This window comes from Daphnia magna, unplaced genomic scaffold (assembly GCF_020631705.1).
Source record: "Daphnia magna isolate NIES unplaced genomic scaffold, ASM2063170v1.1 Dm_contigs163, whole genome shotgun sequence".
Lineage (NCBI taxonomy): Eukaryota > Metazoa > Arthropoda > Branchiopoda > Diplostraca > Daphniidae > Daphnia > Daphnia magna.
Window position 1 is genome coordinate 7,501 of NW_025533147.1, and position 14,657 is coordinate 22,157.

Consider the following 14,657-nt stretch of genomic DNA (forward strand, 5'->3'; position numbering starts at 1 on the left):
CACATCGTACACACTGATAGCTATTTTTTTAAACACCAACAAGGGGAAGTTTAGAGCGGTTCTTAACCATCAGTGACTTTACCGAGGAATGTGAATTTCTATCTCATAGAATAATGGTGGCTCAACGAACACGATGGTTACCAGTCCAATATCCTTAATTATAGAAATCAATCGTCCTTGTGTAGGTTTCAATGTTGGAAAATCATTCCGTGAGTGTATTCAATTCAGTCTCGTATTAAAACGTCAACGGCCATACCACGCAGAAAAAACCTGGTCTCGTCAGCTCCCAGAAGTTAAGCTGCGTCGGGTCCCGTTAGTACCTAGAAGGGTGACCGCTTGGGAATAACGGGATGCTGTTGGCATCAAACCTTTTATAGCCAGCAAGAGTTTCGTAAATGAATCAAAGTTTTAGTTAAAACCATCTCGTGGTGAATTTTGACACTCTATTAAACGCCATCTAGTGGTAAATTTTGTTATTTCACATCGTACACACTGATAGCTATTTTTTTAAACACCAACAAGGGGAAGTTTAGAGCGGTTCTTAACCATCAGTGACTTTACCGAGGAATGTGAATTTCTATCTCATAGAATAATGGTGGCTCAACGAACACGATGGTTACCAGTCCAATATCCTTAATTATAGAAATCAATCGTCCTTGTGTAGGTTTCAATGTTGGAAAATCATTCCGTGAGTGTATTCAATTCAGTCTCGTATTAAAACGTCAACGGCCATACCACGCAGAAAAAACCTGGTCTCGTCAGCTCCCAGAAGTTAAGCTGCGTCGGGTCCCGTTAGTACCTAGAAGGGTGACCGCTTGGGAATACGGGATGCTGTTGGCATCAAACCTTTTATAGCCAGCAAGAGTTTCGTAAATGAATCAAAGTTTTAGTTAAAACCATCTCGTGGTGAATTTTGACACTCTATTAAACGCCATCTAGTGGTAAATTTTGTTATTTCACATCGTACACACTGATAGCTATTTTTTTTAAACACCAACAAGGGAAGTTTAGAGCGGTTCTTAACCATCAGTGACTTTACCGAGGAATGTGAATTTCTATCTCATAGAATAATGGTGGCTCAACGAACACGATGGTTACCAGTCCAATATCCTTAATTATAGAAATCAATCGTCCTTGTGTAGGTTTCAATGTTGGAAAATCATTCCGTGAGTGTATTCAATTCAGTCTCGTATTAAAACGTCAACGGCCATACCACGCAGAAAAAACCTGGTCTCGTCAGCTCCCAGAAGTTAAGCTGCGTCGGGTCCCGTTAGTACCTAGAAGGGTGACCGCTTGGGAATACGGGATGCTGTTGGCATCAAACCTTTTATAGCCAGCAAGAGTTTCGTAAATGAATCAAAGTTTTAGTTAAAACCATCTCGTGGTGAATTTTGACACTCTATTAAACGCCATCTAGTGGTAAATTTTGTTATTTCACATCGTACACACTGATAGCTATTTTTTTAAACACCAACAAGGGAAGTTTAGAGCGGTTCTTAACCATCAGTGACTTTACCGAGGAATGTGAATTTCTATCTCATAGAATAATGGTGGCTCAACGAACACGATGGTTACCAGTCCAATATCCTTAATTATAGAAATCAATCGTCCTTGTGTAGGTTTCAATGTTGGAAAATCATTCCGTGAGTGTATTCAATTCAGTCTCGTATTAAAACGTCAACGGCCATACCACGCAGAAAAAACCTGGTCTCGTCAGCTCCCAGAAGTTAAGCTGCGTCGGGTCCCGTTAGTACCTAGAAGGGTGACCGCTTGGGAATACGGGATGCTGTTGGCATCAAACCTTTTATAGCCAGCAAGAGTTTCGTAAATGAATCAAAGTTTTAGTTAAAACCATCTCGTGGTGAATTTTGACACTCTATTAAACGCCATCTAGTGGTAAATTTTGTTATTTCACATCGTACACACTGATAGCTATTTTTTTAAACACCAACAAGGGAAGTTTAGAGCGGTTCTTAACCATCAGTGACTTTACCGAGGAATGTGAATTTCTATCTCATAGAATAATGGTGGCTCAACGAACACGATGGTTACCAGTCCAATATCCTTAATTATAGAAATCAATCGTCCTTGTGTAGGTTTCAATGTTGGAAAATCATTCCGTGAGTGTATTCAATTCAGTCTCGTATTAAAACGTCAACGGCCATACCACGCAGAAAAAACCTGGTCTCGTCAGCTCCCAGAAGTTAAGCTGCGTCGGGTCCCGTTAGTACCTAGAAGGGTGACCGCTTGGGAATACGGGATGCTGTTGGCATCAAACCTTTTATAGCCAGCAAGAGTTTCGTAAATGAATCAAAGTTTTAGTTAAAACCATCTCGTGGTGAATTTTGACACTCTATTAAACGCCATCTAGTGGTAAATTTTGTTATTTCACATCGTACACACTGATAGCTATTTTTTTAAACACCAACAAGGGAAGTTTAGAGCGGTTCTTAACCATCAGTGACTTTACCGAGGAATGTGAATTTCTATCTCATAGAATAATGGTGGCTCAACGAACACGATGGTTACCAGTCCAATATCCTTAATTATAGAAATCAATCGTCCTTGTGTAGGTTTCAATGTTGGAAAATCATTCCGTGAGTGTATTCAATTCAGTCTCGTATTAAAACGTCAACGGCCATACCACGCAGAAAAAACCTGGTCTCGTCAGCTCCCAGAAGTTAAGCTGCGTCGGGTCCCGTTAGTACCTAGAAGGGTGACCGCTTGGGAATACGGGATGCTGTTGGCATCAAACCTTTTATAGCCAGCAAGAGTTTCGTAAATGAATCAAAGTTTTAGTTAAAACCATCTCGTGGTGAATTTTGACACTCTATTAAACGCCATCTAGTGGTAAATTTTGTTATTTCACATCGTACACACTGATAGCTATTTTTTTAAACACCAACAAGGGAAGTTTAGAGCGGTTCTTAACCATCAGTGACTTTACCGAGGAATGTGAATTTCTATCTCATAGAATAATGGTGGCTCAACGAACACGATGGTTACCAGTCCAATATCCTTAATTATAGAAATCAATCGTCCTTGTGTAGGTTTCAATGTTGGAAAATCATTCCGTGAGTGTATTCAATTCAGTCTCGTATTAAAACGTCAACGGCCATACCACGCAGAAAAAACCTGGTCTCGTCAGCTCCCAGAAGTTAAGCTGCGTCGGGTCCCGTTAGTACCTAGAAGGGTGACCGCTTGGGAATACGGGATGCTGTTGGCATCAAACCTTTTATAGCCAGCAAGAGTTTCGTAAATGAATCAAAGTTTTAGTTAAAACCATCTCGTGGTGAATTTTGACACTCTATTAAACGCCATCTAGTGGTAAATTTTGTTATTTCACATCGTACACACTGATAGCTATTTTTTTAAACACCAACAAGGGAAGTTTAGAGCGGTTCTTAACCATCAGTGACTTTACCGAGGAATGTGAATTTCTATCTCATAGAATAATGGTGGCTCAACGAACACGATGGTTACCAGTCCAATATCCTTAATTATAGAAATCAATCGTCCTTGTGTAGGTTTCAATGTTGGAAAATCATTCCGTGAGTGTATTCAATTCAGTCTCGTATTAAAACGTCAACGGCCATACCACGCAGAAAAAACCTGGTCTCGTCAGCTCCCAGAAGTTAAGCTGCGTCGGGTCCCGTTAGTACCTAGAAGGGTGACCGCTTGGGAATACGGGATGCTGTTGGCATCAAACCTTTTATAGCCAGCAAGAGTTTCGTAAATGAATCAAAGTTTTAGTTAAAACCATCTCGTGGTGAATTTTGACACTCTATTAAACGCCATCTAGTGGTAAATTTTGTTATTTCACATCGTACACACTGATAGCTATTTTTTTAAACACCAACAAGGGAAGTTTAGAGCGGTTCTTAACCATCAGTGACTTTACCGAGGAATGTGAATTTCTATCTCATAGAATAATGGTGGCTCAACGAACACGATGGTTACCAGTCCAATATCCTTAATTATAGAAATCAATCGTCCTTGTGTAGGTTTCAATGTTGGAAAATCATTCCGTGAGTGTATTCAATTCAGTCTCGTATTAAAACGTCAACGGCCATACCACGCAGAAAAAACCTGGTCTCGTCAGCTCCCAGAAGTTAAGCTGCGTCGGGTCCCGTTAGTACCTAGAAGGGTGACCGCTTGGGAATACGGGATGCTGTTGGCATCAAACCTTTTATAGCCACGCAAAGAGTCCTTTTAGCCAGGGGTCGTAAATGAATCAAAGTTTTAGTTAAAACCATCTCGTGGTGAATTTTGACACTCTATTAAACGCCATCTAGTGGTAAATTTTGTTATTTCACATCGTACACACTGATAGCTATTTTTTTAAACACCAACAAGGGAAGTTTAGAGCGGTTCTTAACCATCAGTGACTTTACCGAGGAATGTGAATTTCTATCTCATAGAATAATGGTGGCTCAACGAACACGATGGTTACCAGTCCAATATCCTTAATTATAGAAATCAATCGTCCTTGTGTAGGTTTCAATGTTGGAAAATCATTCCGTGAGTGTATTCAATTCAGTCTCGTATTAAAACGTCAACGGCCATACCACGCAGAAAAAACCTGGTCTCGTCAGCTCCCAGAAGTTAAGCTGCGTCGGGTCCCGTTAGTACCTAGAAGGGTGACCGCTTGGGAAAACGGGATGCTGTTGGCATCAAACCTTTTATAGCCAGCAAGAGTTTCGTAAATGAATCAAAGTTTTAGTTAAAACCATCTCGTGGTGAATTTTGACTACTCTATTAAACGCCATCTAGTGGTAAATTTTGTTATTTCACATCGTACACACTGATAGCTATTTTTTTAAACACCAACAAGGGAAGTTTAGAGCGGTTCTTAACCATCAGTGACTTTACCGAGGAATGTGAATTTCTATCTCATAGAATAATGGTGGCTCAACGAACACGATGGTTACCAGTCCAATATCCTTAATTATAGAAATCAATCGTCCTTGTGTAGGTTTCAATGTTGGAAAATCATTCCGTGAGTGTATTCAATTCAGTCTCGTATTAAAATGTCAACGGCCTACCACGCAAAAAAAAGGCCATACCACGAGAAAAAAGTTCCAAAGTTAAAAAAAGCTGCGTCGGGTCCCGTTAGTACCTAGAAGGGTGACCGCTTGGGAATACGGGATGCTGTTGGCATCAAACCTTTTATAGCCAGCAAGAGTTTCGTAAATGAATCAAAGTTTTAGTTAAAACCATCTCGTGGTGAATTTTGACACTCTATTAAACGCCATCTAGTGGTAAATTTTGTTATTTCACATCGTACACACTGATAGCTATTTTTTTAAACACCAACAAGGGAAGTTTAGAGCGGTTCTTAACCATCAGTGACTTTACCGAGGAATGTGAATTTCTATCTCATAGAATAATGGTGGCTCAACGAACACGATGGTTACCAGTCCAATATCCTTAATTATAGAAATCAATCGTCCTTGTGTAGGTTTCAATGTTGGAAAATCATTCCGTGAGTGTATTCAATTCAGTCTCGTATTAAAACGTCAACGGCCATACCACGCAGCAGAAAAAACCTGGTCTCGTCAGCTCCCAGAAGTTAAGCTGCGTCGGGTCCCGTTAGTACCTAGAAGGGTGACCGCTTGGGAATACGGGATGCTGTTGGCATCAAACCTTTTATAGCCAGCAAGAGTTTCGTAAATGAATCAAAGTTTTAGTTAAAACCATCTCGTGGTGAATTTTGACACTCTATTAAACGCCATCTAGTGGTAAATTTTGTTATTTCACATCGTACACACTGATAGCTATTTTTTTAAACACCAACAAGGGAAGTTTAGAGCGGTTCTTAACCATCAGTGACTTTACCGAGGAATGTGAATTTCTATCTCATAGAATAATGGTGGCTCAACGAACACGATGGTTACCAGTCCAATATCCTTAATTATAGAAATCAATCGTCCTTGTGTAGGTTTCAATGTTGGAAAATCATTCCGTGAGTGTATTCAATTCAGTCTCGTATTAAAACGTCAACGGCCATACCACGCAGAAAAAACCTGGTCTCGTCAGCTCCCAGAAGTTAAGCTGCGTCGGGTCCCGTTAGTACCTAGAAGGGTGACCGCTTGGGAATACGGGATGCTGTTGGCATCAAACCTTTTATAGCCAGCAAGAGTTTCGTAAATGAATCAAAGTTTTAGTTAAAACCATCTCGTGGTGAATTTTGACACTCTATTAAACGCCATCTAGTGGTAAATTTTGTTATTTCACATCGTACACACTGATAGCTATTTTTTTAAACACCAACAAGGGAAGTTTAGAGCGGTTCTTAACCATCAGTGACTTTACCGAGGAATGTGAATTTCTATCTCATAGAATAATGGTGGCTCAACGAACACGATGGTTACCAGTCCAATATCCTTAATTATAGAAATCAATCGTCCTTGTGTAGGTTTCAATGTTGGAAAATCATTCCGTGAGTGTATTCAATTCAGTCTCGTATTAAAACGTCAACGGCCATACCACGCAGAAAAAACCTGGTCTCGTCAGCTCCCAGAAGTTAAGCTGCGTCGGGTCCCGTTAGTACCTAGAAGGGTGACCGCTTGGGAATACGGGATGCTGTTGGCATCAAACCTTTTATAGCCAGCAAGAGTTTCGTAAATGAATCAAAGTTTTAGTTAAAACCATCTCGTGGTGAATTTTGACACTCTATTAAACGCCATCTAGTGGTAAATTTTGTTATTTCACATCGTACACACTGATAGCTATTTTTTTAAACACCAACAAGGGAAGTTTAGAGCGGTTCTTAACCATCAGTGACTTTACCGAGGAATGTGAATTTCTATCTCATAGAATAATGGTGGCTCAACGAACACGATGGTTACCAGTCCAATATCCTTAATTATAGAAATCAATCGTCCTTGTGTAGGTTTCAATGTTGGAAAATCATTCCGTGAGTGTATTCAATTCAGTCTCGTATTAAAACGTCAACGGCCATACCACGCAGAAAAAACCTGGTCTCGTCAGCTCCCAGAAGTTAAGCTGCGTCGGGTCCCGTTAGTACCTAGAAGGGTGACCGCTTGGGAATACGGGATGCTGTTGGCATCAAACCTTTTATAGCCAGCAAGAGTTTCGTAAATGAATCAAAGTTTTAGTTAAAACCATCTCGTGGTGAATTTTGACACTCTATTAAACGCCATCTAGTGGTAAATTTTGTTATTTCACATCGTACACACTGATAGCTATTTTTTTAAACACCAACAAGGGAAGTTTAGAGCGGTTCTTAACCATCAGTGACTTTACCGAGGAATGTGAATTTCTATCTCATAGAATAATGGTGGCTCAACGAACACGATGGTTACCAGTCCAATATCCTTAATTATAGAAATCAATCGTCCTTGTGTAGGTTTCAATGTTGGAAAATCATTCCGTGAGTGTATTTAATTTAGTCTCGTATTAAAACGTCAACGGCCATACCACGCAGAAAAAACCTGGTCTCCTCACCCCCCAAAAAAAAAAATTCGTGGGGTCCCTTAAAAAAAAAAAAAAAAAAAAAAAAAAAAAAAAAAATGGTGGCGTCCTTTATAGCTAGGAAGAGTTTCGTAAATGAATCAAAGTTTTAGTTAAAACCATCTCGTGGTGAATTTTGACACTCTATTAAACGCCATCTAGTGGTAAATTTTGTTATTTCACATTATACACACTGATAGCTATTTTTTTAAACACCAACAAGGGAAGTTTAGAGCGGTTCTTAACCATCAGTGACTTTACCGAGGAATGTGAATTTCTATCTCATAGAATAATGGTGGCTCAACGAACACGATGGTTACCAGTCCAATATCCTTAATTATAGAAATCAATCGTCCTTGTGTAGGTTTCAATGTTGGAAAATCATTCCGTGAGTGTATTCAATTCAGTCTCGTATTAAAACGTCAACGGCCATACCACGCAGAAAAAACCTGGTCTCGTCAGCTCCCAGAAGTTAAGCTGCGTCGGGTCCCGTTAGTACCTAGAAGGGTGACCGCTTGGGAATACGGGATGCTGTTGGCATCAAACCTTTTATAGCCAGCAAGAGTTTCGTAAATGAATCAAAGTTTTAGTTAAAACCATCTCGTGGTGAATTTTGACACTCTATTAAACGCCATCTAGTGGTAAATTTTGTTATTTCACATCGTACACACTGATAGCTATTTTTTTAAACACCAACAAGGGAAGTTTAGAGCGGTTCTTAACCATCAGTGACTTTACCGAGGAATGTGAATTTCTATCTCATAGAATAATGGTGGCTCAACGAACACGATGGTTACCAGTCCAATATCCTTAATTATAGAAATCAATCGTCCTTGTGTAGGTTTCAATGTTGGAAAATCATTCCGTGAGTGTATTCAATTCAGTCTCGTATTAAAACGTCAACGGCCATACCACGCAGAAAAAACCTGGTCTCGTCAGCTCCCAGAAGTTAAGCTGCGTCGGGTCCCGTTAGTACCTAGAAGGGTGACCGCTTGGGAATACGGGATGCTGTTGGCATCAAACCTTTTATAGCCAGCAAGAGTTTCGTAAATGAATCAAAGTTTTAGTTAAAACCATCTCGTGGTGAATTTTGACACTCTATTAAACGCCATCTAGTGGTAAATTTTGTTATTTCACATCGTACACACTGATAGCTATTTTTTTAAACACCAACAAGGGAAGTTTAGAGCGGTTCTTAACCATCAGTGACTTTACCGAGGAATGTGAATTTCTATCTCATAGAATAATGGTGGCTCAACGAACACGATGGTTACCAGTCCAATATCCTTAATTATAGAAATCAATCGTCCTTGTGTAGGTTTCAATGTTGGAAAATCATTCCGTGAGTGTATTCAATTCAGTCTCGTATTAAAACGTCAACGGCCATACCACGCAGAAAAAACCTGGTCTCGTCAGCTCCCAGAAGTTAAGCTGCGTCGGGTCCCGTTAGTACCTAGAAGGGTGACCGCTTGGGAATACGGGATGCTGTTGGCATCAAACCTTTTATAGCCAGCAAGAGTTTCGTAAATGAATCAAAGTTTTAGTTAAAACCATCTCGTGGTGAATTTTGACACTCTATTAAACGCCATCTAGTGGTAAATTTTGTTATTTCACATCGTACACACTGATAGCTATTTTTTTAAACACCAACAAGGGAAGTTTAGAGCGGTTCTTAACCATCAGTGACTTTACCGAGGAATGTGAATTTCTATCTCATAGAATAATGGTGGCTCAACGAACACGATGGTTACCAGTCCAATATCCTTAATTATAGAAATCAATCGTCCTTGTGTAGGTTTCAATGTTGGAAAATCATTCCGTGAGTGTATTCAATTCAGTCTCGTATTAAAACGTCAACGGCCATACCACGCAGAAAAAACCTGGTCTCGTCAGCTCCCAGAAGTTAAGCTGCGTCGGGTCCCGTTAGTACCTAGAAGGGTGACCGCTTGGGAATACGGGATGCTGTTGGCATCAAACCTTTTATAGCCAGCAAGAGTTTCGTAAATGAATCAAAGTTTTAGTTAAAACCATCTCGTGGTGAATTTTGACACTCTATTAAACGCCATCTAGTGGTAAATTTTGTTATTTCACTCATCGTACACACTGATAGCTATTTTTTTAAACACCAACAAGGGAAGTTTAGAGCGGTTCTTAACCATCAGTGACTTTACCGAGGAATGTGAATTTCTATCTCATAGAATAATGGTGGCTCAACGAACACGATGGTTACCAGTCCAATATCCTTAATTATAGAAATCAATCGTCCTTGTGTAGGTTTCAATGTTGGAAAATCATTCCGTGAGTGTATTCAATTCAGTCTCGTATTAAAACGTCAACGGCCATACCACGCAGAAAAAACCTGGTCTCGTCAGCTCCCAGAAGTTAAGCTGCGTCGGGTCCCGTTAGTACCTAGAAGGGTGACCGCTTGGGAATACGGGATGCTGTTGGCATCAAACCTTTTATAGCCAGCAAGAGTTTCGTAAATGAATCAAAGTTTTAGTTAAAACCATCTCGTGGTGAATTTTGACACTCTATTAAACGCCATCTAGTGGTAAATTTTGTTATTTCACATCGTACACACTGATAGCTATTTTTTTAAACACCAACAAGGGAAGTTTAGAGCGGTTCTTAACCATCAGTGACTTTACCGAGGAATGTGAATTTCTATCTCATAGAATAATGGTGGCTCAACGAACACGATGGTTACCAGTCCAATATCCTTAATTATAGAAATCAATCGTCCTTGTGTAGGTTTCAATGTTGGAAAATCATTCCGTGAGTGTATTCAATTCAGTCTCGTATTAAAACGTCAACGGCCATACCACGCAGAAAAAACCTGGTCTCGTCAGCTCCCAGAAGTTAAGCTGCGTCGGGTCCCGTTAGTACCTAGAAGGGTGACCGCTTGGGAATACGGGATGCTGTTGGCATCAAACCTTTTATAGCCAGCAAGAGTTTCGTAAATGAATCAAAGTTTTAGTTAAAACCATCTCGTGGTGAATTTTGACACTCTATTAAACGCCATCTAGTGGTAAATTTTGTTATTTCACATCGTACACACTGATAGCTATTTTTTTAAACACCAACAAGGGAAGTTTAGAGCGGTTCTTAACCATCAGTGACTTTACCGAGGAATGTGAATTTCTATCTCATAGAATAATGGTGGCTCAACGAACACGATGGTTACCAGTCCAATATCCTTAATTATAGAAATCAATCGTCCTTGTGTAGGTTTCAATGTTGGAAAATCATTCCGTGAGTGTATTCAATTCAGTCTCGTATTAAAACGTCAACGGCCATACCACGCAGAAAAAACCTGGTCTCGTCAGCTCCCAGAAGTTAAGCTGCGTCGGGTCCCGTTAGTACCTAGAAGGGTGACCGCTTGGGAATACGGGATGCTGTTGGCATCAAACCTTTTATAGCCAGCAAGAGTTTCGTAAATGAATCAAAGTTTTAGTTAAAACCATCTCGTGGTGAATTTTGACACTCTATTAAACGCCATCTAGTGGTAAATTTTGTTATTTCACATCGTACACACTGATAGCTATTTTTTTAAACACCAACAAGGGAAGTTTAGAGCGGTTCTTAACCATCAGTGACTTTACCGAGGAATGTGAATTTCTATCTCATAGAATAATGGTGGCTCAACGAACACGATGGTTACCAGTCCAATATCCTTAATTATAGAAATCAATCGTCCTTGTGTAGGTTTCAATGTTGGAAAATCATTCCGTGAGTGTATTCAATTCAGTCTCGTATTAAAATGTCAACGGCCATACCACGCAGAAAAAACCTGGTCTCGTCAGCTCCCAGAAGTTAAGCTGCGTCGGGTCCCGTTAGTACCTAGAAGGGTGACCGCTTGGGAATACGGGATGCTGTTGGCATCAAACCTTTTATAGCCAGCAAGAGTTTCGTAAATGAATCAAAGTTTTAGTTAAAACCATCTCGTGGTGAATTTTGACACTCTATTAAACGCCATCTAGTGGTAAATTTTGTTATTTCACATCGTACACACTGATAGCTATTTTTTTAAACACCAACAAGGGAAGTTTAGAGCGGTTCTTAACCATCAGTGACTTTACCGAGGAATGTGAATTTCTATCTCATAGAATAATGGTGGCTCAACGAACACGATGGTTACCAGTCCAATATCCTTAATTATAGAAATCAATCGTCCTTGTGTAGGTTTCAATGTTGGAAAATCATTCCGTGAGTGTATTCAATTCAGTCTCGTATTAAAACGTCAACGGCCATACCACGCAGAAAAAACCTGGTCTCGTCAGCTCCCAGAAGTTAAGCTGCGTCGGGTCCCGTTAGTACCTAGAAGGGTGACCGCTTGGGAATACGGGATGCTGTTGGCATCAAACCTTTTATAGCCAGCAAGAGTTTCGTAAATGAATCAAAGTTTTAGTTAAAACCATCTCGTGGTGAATTTTGACACTCTATTAAACGCCATCTAGTGGTAAATTTTGTTATTTCACATCGTACACACTGATAGCTATTTTTTTAAACACCAACAAGGGAAGTTTAGAGCGGTTCTTAACCATCAGTGACTTTACCGAGGAATGTGAATTTCTATCTCATAGAATAATGGTGGCTCAACGAACACGATGGTTACCAGTCCAATATCCTTAATTATAGAAATCAATCGTCCTTGTGTAGGTTTCAATGTTGGAAAATCATTCCGTGAGTGTATTCAATTCAGTCTCGTATTAAAATGTCAACGGCCATACCACGCAGAAAAAACCTGGTCTCGTCAGCTCCCAGAAGTTAAGCTGCGTCGGATGCAGACGTCTTTTTGTGTTCTCCCGTTTTTCCATCATTTTGTGAGTTTTTGTTATTTTTTATTACTTTTTGTTGTTATATTCGTGTTTTTGAGTGTTTATTTTGTATAGTTTAGCTGTTTTTGTAGTGTTTTGTTGCCAATTGTTTTATTTGTCGTGTTTGTTTACGTGTGTGGGGTCCTTCCCCTCCCCTTTTTTTGGCAGTTTGTTTACATTGTCTAGGGGACAATGGCTGCCAAGTGGCTCAATAGTGTAGATATTGATTTTGGGGTTCAATTCCCGAAATTGAGTATGCGTACGGTTCATGGTTTTGTGCGTAGTTTGAAGGTTGATGCTCAGGATCTCTTAGGCCTAGTTGCTGTGCTAGATACGAGAAACCAGGTCGCTAGAATTACGTTTACGTCAGAGGCATATACCTCAAGTTTTTTGTCCCAACACAGTGGTATCGTCAGGACCGAATTGGAGGGGAAAGAAGTTAGTGTAGTGATAAAGGATAGCAATGTCCAAGAGAAATTTGTTCGAATTGCAGGGATTCCACAGAACCTAGACTTGGGAGTAGTTCAGACACGTCTTAAGGAATTTGGAAATGTAATTGAAGCTCGGTGGGAGCGCTATCGGGTGGCAGAGGATGAAGTTTTATACCCTGTCCTAGCAACTTGGATGATTGTAAGAATGACGGTGACGAAAAACATTCCCTCATACATTACCATTGGCAGTTATCGTGCCATGGTAAAGTATGACGGACAAAAGCCCACTTGCAGACTTTGCGACGAAGAGACACACTTTAGCTACGACTGCCCAACTTTAAAACGAAACCAGGAACCCACCATTGTCCAAAAACCTGTTGCCAAAAAGACTAAAAAGACAGAGACTATTAAACAGACACCCGTAGTAATTCCCGTGGTAGCAAATTCCATGGTTTCCCAGGTACCTCTGGGGAGTGAATCACAAGATTCACTCTCAGGAAGTACTAATAATTTGGAAACTGAAACCATGGAATGTGACACCGCTACCACTCCCGCATCTGTACCTCCGAAAGACAACCCTTTGAAACCAATTACGAAATCCAAAATAGCAGCACCTCACACAGAGACAGAAGACCAGGAAACAGTGACAATTATCATGGAATCAATGGAACCCGACACTGGGGGAAATTGATACCACTGATCCAGACAAAACTAAGGACCCCCTGAAAATTCCCACGGTACCACGAAGTAAACGATTTAAACCTACCCTGACGCCCCAAAATTCGAAACCCACTTCAGGCATTCCCGTACTCAAAAAACCTAACACATGACTTCACAATTAAAAATCGCTTCTATCAACATTGGAGGTATTCGATCAGTCGAGCGACGTCAAATTCTTTTAAATTTCTGCAGGGACGGTAATTTAGATATCGTAGGACTTCAAGAGGTAGCCTTTCACTCTTGCCCAATTATTGAAAGCTGTTACCACTTGCTAGCAAATGTCGGTCCCAACAAAAAAGGAACAGCCATTCTAATTAGACATGGTCTGGAGTATTCTCGACTGCTTCTTGAACCTGACGGAAGGCTTATCTCCATTGACGTAAAATGTTTTACGTTTATTAATATCTATGCCCCGTCAGGTAAGCAGGTAAAGAATGAGAGAAACAATTTTCTTCGTCAAACCGTTCCTGCCTACTCGGTTACCACTCGACTGCCCTTCGTGTTGATGGGCGATTTTAATTGTGTTGACGACATCCAAGATAGGGCAAATATCCAATCCCTCCCTGTCCCAAGTAGTGTTGTTAGCTATGCTTTGAAGGAGATGGTTACTGGTCTTGATCTGGTAGACATCTGGAAAAAGCTAAATCATAGTGATCCGGGCCACACTTTCCATTACCACGACGGTTCTTCTAGGCTTGATAGGATTTATGCTAGTCGATCGTTTGCGGATAAATTTTTAAATATTTGTTTGCAGCCTTTATCGATTAGTGACCATCAGTCGGTACAATCCACACTTACTTGCAATCTTGATCTCCCAAATCGTAGCAGACCACCTGCCGGATTGTGGAAACTAAATACTTCAATATTGTCAGAAGAAGGTTTTCAGAAATACGTAACCAATTTCATTCAGGAATCTGCTAATCATCCTCTTAGGGAAAGTAATGTAGCAAATTGGTGGGAGAGTGTCCTGAAACCGGGTATCAAGCGTATTTCGGTGGATTATTCCAGGCAAAGAGCAAGGCTGATAAGAGAAACTAAGTTTTTCTATCAATCTTGCATACAGGAAATGGCCGAAGCAGATACCTTTGATTGGGTTGCCTTTCAACAGTTGAGAAAATTCTCAAAGTCTTGGGAGGAGAGCACACTCAAAGGGTATGGGATTCGTTCCCGCTGCTTCGAAGGGCCAGATGTAGAGGAAGCAAGTATTTTTCAC

At 40.4% G+C, this 14,657-nt stretch overlaps 21 non-coding genes and 2 pseudogenes across 21 annotated transcripts; all 23 read left to right on the forward strand.

Moving 5' to 3' along the window:
* Positions 1–242: 242 nt before the first annotated feature.
* On the forward strand, positions 243–362 carry LOC123467252 (annotated as a pseudogene).
* Positions 363–721: 359 nt separating this feature from the next.
* LOC123467242 lies at positions 722–840 on the forward strand. The gene has a single exon (XR_006641698.1). It is a non-coding gene; the product is annotated as a 5S ribosomal RNA (ribosomal RNA).
* Positions 841–1,199: 359 nt separating this feature from the next.
* On the forward strand, positions 1,200–1,318 carry LOC123467254. The gene has a single exon (XR_006641709.1). It is a non-coding gene; the product is annotated as a 5S ribosomal RNA (ribosomal RNA).
* A 358-nt stretch (positions 1,319–1,676) lies between these two features.
* On the forward strand, positions 1,677–1,795 carry LOC123467209. Its single transcript, XR_006641666.1, has one exon. It is a non-coding gene; the product is annotated as a 5S ribosomal RNA (ribosomal RNA).
* Positions 1,796–2,153: 358 nt separating this feature from the next.
* LOC123467210 lies at positions 2,154–2,272 on the forward strand. Its single transcript, XR_006641667.1, has one exon. It is a non-coding gene; the product is annotated as a 5S ribosomal RNA (ribosomal RNA).
* A 358-nt stretch (positions 2,273–2,630) lies between these two features.
* Positions 2,631–2,749, forward strand: LOC123467211. Its single transcript, XR_006641668.1, has one exon. It is a non-coding gene; the product is annotated as a 5S ribosomal RNA (ribosomal RNA).
* A 358-nt stretch (positions 2,750–3,107) lies between these two features.
* Positions 3,108–3,226, forward strand: LOC123467212. Its single transcript, XR_006641669.1, has one exon. It is a non-coding gene; the product is annotated as a 5S ribosomal RNA (ribosomal RNA).
* A 358-nt stretch (positions 3,227–3,584) lies between these two features.
* Positions 3,585–3,703, forward strand: LOC123467213. Its single transcript, XR_006641670.1, has one exon. It is a non-coding gene; the product is annotated as a 5S ribosomal RNA (ribosomal RNA).
* A 358-nt stretch (positions 3,704–4,061) lies between these two features.
* LOC123467214 lies at positions 4,062–4,180 on the forward strand. The gene has a single exon (XR_006641671.1). It is a non-coding gene; the product is annotated as a 5S ribosomal RNA (ribosomal RNA).
* A 374-nt stretch (positions 4,181–4,554) lies between these two features.
* Positions 4,555–4,673, forward strand: LOC123467251. Its single transcript, XR_006641708.1, has one exon. It is a non-coding gene; the product is annotated as a 5S ribosomal RNA (ribosomal RNA).
* An 845-nt stretch (positions 4,674–5,518) lies between these two features.
* LOC123467255 lies at positions 5,519–5,640 on the forward strand (annotated as a pseudogene).
* Positions 5,641–5,998: 358 nt separating this feature from the next.
* Positions 5,999–6,117, forward strand: LOC123467215. The gene has a single exon (XR_006641672.1). It is a non-coding gene; the product is annotated as a 5S ribosomal RNA (ribosomal RNA).
* Positions 6,118–6,475: 358 nt separating this feature from the next.
* On the forward strand, positions 6,476–6,594 carry LOC123467216. The gene has a single exon (XR_006641673.1). It is a non-coding gene; the product is annotated as a 5S ribosomal RNA (ribosomal RNA).
* A 358-nt stretch (positions 6,595–6,952) lies between these two features.
* LOC123467217 lies at positions 6,953–7,071 on the forward strand. Its single transcript, XR_006641674.1, has one exon. It is a non-coding gene; the product is annotated as a 5S ribosomal RNA (ribosomal RNA).
* An 826-nt stretch (positions 7,072–7,897) lies between these two features.
* On the forward strand, positions 7,898–8,016 carry LOC123467218. The gene has a single exon (XR_006641675.1). It is a non-coding gene; the product is annotated as a 5S ribosomal RNA (ribosomal RNA).
* A 358-nt stretch (positions 8,017–8,374) lies between these two features.
* Positions 8,375–8,493, forward strand: LOC123467220. The gene has a single exon (XR_006641677.1). It is a non-coding gene; the product is annotated as a 5S ribosomal RNA (ribosomal RNA).
* Positions 8,494–8,851: 358 nt separating this feature from the next.
* LOC123467221 lies at positions 8,852–8,970 on the forward strand. Its single transcript, XR_006641678.1, has one exon. It is a non-coding gene; the product is annotated as a 5S ribosomal RNA (ribosomal RNA).
* Positions 8,971–9,328: 358 nt separating this feature from the next.
* On the forward strand, positions 9,329–9,447 carry LOC123467223. The gene has a single exon (XR_006641679.1). It is a non-coding gene; the product is annotated as a 5S ribosomal RNA (ribosomal RNA).
* A 360-nt stretch (positions 9,448–9,807) lies between these two features.
* LOC123467224 lies at positions 9,808–9,926 on the forward strand. The gene has a single exon (XR_006641680.1). It is a non-coding gene; the product is annotated as a 5S ribosomal RNA (ribosomal RNA).
* A 358-nt stretch (positions 9,927–10,284) lies between these two features.
* LOC123467225 lies at positions 10,285–10,403 on the forward strand. Its single transcript, XR_006641681.1, has one exon. It is a non-coding gene; the product is annotated as a 5S ribosomal RNA (ribosomal RNA).
* Positions 10,404–10,761: 358 nt separating this feature from the next.
* Positions 10,762–10,880, forward strand: LOC123467226. Its single transcript, XR_006641682.1, has one exon. It is a non-coding gene; the product is annotated as a 5S ribosomal RNA (ribosomal RNA).
* A 358-nt stretch (positions 10,881–11,238) lies between these two features.
* Positions 11,239–11,357, forward strand: LOC123467227. Its single transcript, XR_006641683.1, has one exon. It is a non-coding gene; the product is annotated as a 5S ribosomal RNA (ribosomal RNA).
* Positions 11,358–11,715: 358 nt separating this feature from the next.
* LOC123467228 lies at positions 11,716–11,834 on the forward strand. The gene has a single exon (XR_006641684.1). It is a non-coding gene; the product is annotated as a 5S ribosomal RNA (ribosomal RNA).
* The last annotated feature ends 2,823 nt before the right edge of the window (positions 11,835–14,657 follow it).